The following is a 6,526-nucleotide window of genomic DNA, read 5'->3' on the forward strand; positions in this document are numbered from 1 at the left end:
TTTGTTTCATCAATGGAACAAATCCCAATTACATAGATGATCTTAAGAAGAACCCTAAGATGAAGAAGAAGTTACACCACTATTTTTCTAAATCTTTCTTCTGCTAGGGAATGCTTAAGACATGAGTTTGACTTTGTTTGATTGTTATGTTTGTGTTTATGTTTTAAACAAGAGTTCTACATTGTCTGATTGTTATGTTTGTTGTGTTTATGTTTAACATGAGTATGACTTTTTCCGATTTTTATATACGTATATATGTGTAGTTATGTTTAAAACATGAGTTATGGTTAATGCATTTCAAGATAAAGAACGTAAACTTTAAAAATCAGGTTTCCTGGTTTCAAAGACTTTAACACAAAACAACACCAAGTCTAAGAGAATTTCAAAGCCAATAATACAAAATAAAGAGAGCATAGACTCAAAACTCGTCTCTTTGTGCCTCTGTTTCATCCATGGCACCTTTCGTCGCTGTCTCTCTATCCTCTGTACTGTTACAGGAAAATATAGCGAAGAGCTGTTGAGAAGATCGTTACATAGTTTATTGTTCATGTCTTCTTTGTTACGTTTCTCTGTAACATGTACGTACTCTATGCTCTCTTCCATTGTTATTCTTCTTCTCCTTCTTCTCTCTCTGTCATCTTCGCGTTGAAGACGAACCCGAACTGAACTCTCTCTCACGCTTGCTTGCTCGGTCATCCCTCTCACTCTTCGCCCTCGTTTCTCTCTCTCTGTCCCTTTGTTCTCTTCGTCGTCTCTGTGCCGAGACCTGAAAACACACGAACCTAATTTTGAGTTTTCCCCGAATCGATTTCGTAGGGTCTGTTTTGTAGGGTCAGGTCGGATCATGATAATGGATAATCTGTTTACAAAACGCGATTTATTAATTTTGCAATTGTGTTCTCGGATCTGATTAGAGATGGGGATCTGGACAGAGTTAAAAAGAATGGGGAGATATTTGAAGAGAATTAAATATTAGGGTGGTTTTCTCAAGAGGTAAATAGTACGGGTGAGAATAGATAGGGTTGTTGTATTTACAGAGGGTTTTAGGCAGTCAACCTAATTAATAATAGTGGAAATAATGCTTATTTTATGTCAACCCAAAATTTACATAAACTAAACCTAAAACACTAATCACTAAACCCTAAAATAAAATTTAAACCTTAATCCTAATATCAAAATATGCAAACAGTACATAATATGAATCATTATTAAAATAGAGTAGTAACAAACGAAATAGCATAGTACATATTAATTTTCTAATTTTGAAATGTTTTATGATTGCAGTGAAGGAGGTAATGCTTACCCCAAAGTCAACCCAAACTTTTCATAAACTAAACACAAAACACTAATCACTAAACCATAAAAGAAAATATAAACTTTAATCCAATATCAAATATGCACATAGTACATAATATGAAGCATTATCAAAATAGAACAGTAACAAACGAAATAACATAGTATATATTAATGTTCAAATTTTGAAATGTATATGAAGTAATGCTTACCCCAAAATCAACACAAACGTTCCATAAACTAAACTCAACACACTAATCACTAAACCCTAAAAGAAAATATAAATCCTAACTCAAATATCAAAATATGCGCACAATACATAATATTAAGCATTATTAAAATAAAATAGTAACAAACAAAATAGCATAGTACATATTGTTCAAATAATATAGTACTATCGAAAACTTACATGACAAACGAGGAAGCCTCGACCGTAACACCATCGTGATCTGCAGATTTCAAAAGCGGAGACGACATATCTAGCATAGATTATGGATTTGGTGATGGTTGTGATTGCTATATAATTGGAGATGATCGTATTGTAATGGTGACAAAGGATAAGTGGTGGTAGTTGATAATAGAAGAAGAAAAAAGAGATATTTTTCGCTTTCATTAACCGGAGAGTGAGGGTAATATAGTATATAATATAAAAATAATAGAGGTACTTTTTTTTGTTAGCTACTTAATTATGGTTTATTTTGTAGTTATACATTCCAATTTCCCAAATAAAAATAAGGATTAGTACCAGAGAAGTTTTCTTAGATAGTCTTTTTAGTTTATTTTCACAAAAATAGATATCCAGTGAAAAGAATGACCAAAAGTTTTTTTATTAAAGAGTAAATATGCATTTAGGGTTTAGAGTTTAGAGTTAAGGGGTTGGGTTCTAGGGATGGGTTCAAATTTTTAAAAATGAAAAATAAATATTAAAATTTTCAAAAAAAAAAACTATTTTCGTTATTTTATTTTTTTTAAAGCTGTTTTTGTAACAAAAACTTAAAAAGTGTTATTTGAGATAATTACCCACAGTACTAACCACCAAAAAAAAATAGGGATAACTCAGAGATGTATCTAGAGCATCCGTCGTTTATATGTTCATTGAGATTAATTAGTACTAACCACCAAGATTATCGTGTAGTATCATGAATCAGATTTACACTGCTATATATACAAAATAAAACAAAAGTGAATTGACAATATTGACTAACGCACACACATAAACAAACCCAAATTAATCATATTAGATGAACGCACGGAGACAAAGTTTCAGTAATTATATTTATATAGATTAAGATCCGCGCGAGGCGCGGAATGAACATTGTATATATAAATATATTTTACATATTATATGTTCTCTTATATATTATAAAATAATATATATTGAATAATAAAAAAATCAGTAACTATTACGTATATAATTAAATTGGTGTGAATACGTAAATAATTTTTATTAATCCAAACATTCAGTTTTTCTATTTTTTATTTTATATAATTAAATTTACATAATATATACATAGATAAATAGTATAATTTAATATTGATATATTGTTAAATGATGCGTTCTACTTATTTGAATCTTTTATAACAAAAAATTAAATCGCTGATAACAAATTTTTATTGTGCAATGTTTTTGAAAGTTTTAGTAATTTATAATTTTTATAAACATTTAATGCAAATTTTAAATATTAAGTTATGAGTATTTGTTCAAATATTTTATCAGAAAAATTGTTCATAAAAAATTTCAAAATTAAAATCTTTATGTATTTTCTAAGGTATATAGATTATTTAAAAGATATTAATATATATGAGACTTTCTACTTACATAATTTTGTAGTAAATTGTATCTTGTCATAAAAAAAATTAAATCATGGATCATAAAATTTTTAATGTGAAACTTTTTAAAAAGTTCGAAATATAACATATACGGAAAAATATTTTTTTTATTAGATGATTAATGTGATTTTTTTATTTATTTTAATAACTTAAAGTTAAACAAAAATGATAGATAATACACTAATTTGTATCAAATCTTTATGATTCAAAATCATTAATTGTCATATATATTTTAGGCACATTAGGCAATTTCGTACATTTTTATTTAAGGAAATAATTGATAATATTAATAATTAATTTATGGTTAGTTTAATAAAAAAATTATTATATATTTAGATTGACCAACATATTTCTCTAAGGATTCTAAGAATAATTGTGGTGATGACATGTGACTACCTCAAATGTTGTAATGCTTCTCTTTATCAAAACTTAAGTACATTTTAAAAATCATCTTTAAAATATTATTTTATTTACGTATAAATGCCACCGAATTAATATCATAATATTCTTACCAAAATTATCAAAAACAATAATGTGTTATAATGTAACCCATGAATACTTGTAAAAATTCAAACTAAAAGATATTTAATTAGCCATATATGATTTACGAATAAATAGCTAAAAATGTAGAATTAAATATTTAGTAATCAAAATATTCTTTTAACAACTAAATCTTGCCATATCAAATAACTCTAAATACACTACTATATATATTTACAAAAACATTAAAAAAATATCGACCAAAATATTTCCATATAAAATTACATGCATTTTTTAATAAATTATTTAAATTTGTATCACTAAAACTTAAACCCATTAATTATATAAAAGTATTATTGACATTTAACAAATGTTACTATTGGAAATTTTCATAAACAACTTTATTTGTAAAAAAACTTTGTCTAGGTATTTGCATTTAATATTTTCTTTATCTATATGTTCCAAATTAAGCAATCGGAGAATATTATGTCTCAAAATTGAGTAGTTAATGTATTTTAGGATTTTTTTTTCTAATAACTAAAATGTAGAGGATGATTGGTTGTGGATGTAGATGCTCTGAAAAGTCAAATTTAGTCTAGAGTTATATATGTCAACCAATCAAGTTTTTTTTCCTTAAAAAACTCACAGCAAAAAAATCTCTGCAAAATCAAAATATGGCTGTAGAAAGCTTTATTTTTAGAACAAACAATTAGTGATTTAGAAAGCTACAGCAATGAAAGCTACATATAAATCTACATATTAAATTTTACAGCAAAAAATATAAAGCTACAGCTCTTACCAATCATCCCCGTAAAAAACATGTAAATTATAAAATTTTAAACATATATTAAAGAGAAATACCCTAGGATAGCACTAAAAAGGTTTTGGTCACAAAAATAGACCACAAGGAGGAAAATGACCAAAATGTTTTATTAAAGAGTTAAAAATACATTTATACCTTTAGGGTTAACTAATCTAAAACTTAGGGTTTAGAGTTAAGGGGTAGAGATTTGGGATTGAGGTTTAAAATTTTATAAAATAAAAAATAAATATTAAAATTTTATAAAATAAAAAATAAATATTAAAAATTTGAAAATAAAAATTTTAAAAATAGTTTCAAAAAGTATTTTCGAATTACAAAAAGAAAATTTGAAAAAATAAATAAAAAATAATTTCGAAAAAATAAATATTAAAAAAAGAATTATAAAAAAGTTCGAATTTGAAAACATATAATCTAAAACTATAATATTTTTTTTTAATTTTAATTTTTAATTTTTTTTATATCTAAGGTATTAGTGTCATTTTACCTATTAAATGAAACATTTTGATCATTTTTCTCCTTATGATCTATTTTTGTGACCAAAACTTGAAAATTGTCTATTGAGGAGAATTGCCCTATATAAAATATAAAATGATTTTTAAATATGCTATTTCATGCATTTTTGTATAACTATTAGTCCAATACAAATCCAATTAAATAAAAATATATAAACAAACAATAATTAAAATGATTGGATATAAAAAAAGGTTTGTTGTGTGTATACATGTTGTATTAGAATAATATATGTCTTATGAAAAGGTTAAAAATATATATTACCAAATATATAAGAAAATATCGAACATACAAATTTAGATGGTTATGATAAAAAAAAGATCTCTCTCTTCTTTTAGAGAGAATGTTTCTCTCTTTCCTTGTTCTCACATCTTTCACAAAGAGAGAGATGAATTTTGTTTTTCAGACGCCGGTCCTTTTCCGGCTTTAGGACTTTGGGAAGCGGTAGCTACCATAGCACTAGCTTCGCCGGCTTTTGTTTCCGGAAAACGGTAGCTCCCACAACACTGTCTTCGCCGGCTTGGTTTTCTGGTGATGTACCTTCCTTTCGGTGTTATTGTTGGTTTCTCTCCAGTTTAATCCGGATTTGTTTTTTTCTCTCACCTTGATCTTCGCTTATCTGGTTTTTTAGATTTGATTGTCGCTCGATCTTAACTTCCGATTGGTCTTTCCTCCCCTTAGTACATGTGGTTTCATCTTTGCGCTTATTCGTATCTCCAAAGATAACTGGTTTGACTGTGCATGAGTATTGAAAGTTATAGATTGTTGCTTGAGTATTGAAAGTTATAGCAACACATAGATTGTTGCTTGCAATTGATTTCTCAAGTTGAAGCAAATATATGTCGGTTTATAGTTTTAAGGGATAGATCTTCTTGCGTGGTCTCTCTGATTTGATCCTGGTGATAATCTCGGTTTCTCCGGCGTTCTTCTATGTCGATGGAGGAAGGATGATAATCCATGTGTCGTCACATGTCTTTTCTGGCCTTAACCTTCGTCGACACATGTTCGGTGATGGATCCCGTGCTGGCTTTTTTTCCTCTTTAAGTTTGTCTATCGCTGGGTCTTTTATGTGTGGACATTTTCATGCTTCTTTGTATAATATTTATCTTTGAAGTTAATAAAGTTTTTGGTCAGTGAAAAAAAGAATATATAAGAAAATATCAATCAATCTATACTATTATTTGAGAAGTGAATTTGCTGATTTGTCATAGAGTCCATGATTTTAGTTAATTTGCTTATTTGTCATATTTTTATTAGGTTTTAGCTAAATCATTGATTTATTATTAGTTTTTTAGCTGAGTCACTAATTTATTAATTTAAAAATACTTTTAATGAATCTTATATATAATTAAAACGAATTTTAATTTCAATAACATTAAATTTATATGTTATATTAAATATTTAGTTAGTTTTTCTTATTTTTCATATTCTTATTAGGTTTTAGAATTTTAACTAGGTTACTGATTTATTATTAATTGGGAGAATTGCCAAGTGTGACTCAAAACTTAGAGTCAAACCCAAAACAATACCCCAAGTTGGGTCAAAGGCAAAAGTAACCTAAAAGGCTATTGAAATTACAACTATCCCCTT

The 6,526-nt window shown here is 27.1% G+C and overlaps 1 long non-coding RNA gene across 1 annotated transcript; it reads left to right on the forward strand.

The window, feature by feature from the left end:
• Positions 1-4,928: 4,928 nt before the first annotated feature.
• On the forward strand, positions 4,929-6,084 carry LOC106399271. Its single transcript, XR_001279983.3, has 2 exons — positions 4,929-5,467; positions 5,568-6,084. It is a non-coding gene; the product is annotated as an uncharacterized LOC106399271 (long non-coding RNA).
• Positions 6,085-6,526: the final 442 nt, after the last annotated feature.

Source organism: Brassica napus, chromosome C5 (genome assembly GCF_020379485.1).
Source record: "Brassica napus cultivar Da-Ae chromosome C5, Da-Ae, whole genome shotgun sequence".
Classification (NCBI taxonomy): domain Eukaryota; kingdom Viridiplantae; phylum Streptophyta; class Magnoliopsida; order Brassicales; family Brassicaceae; genus Brassica; species Brassica napus.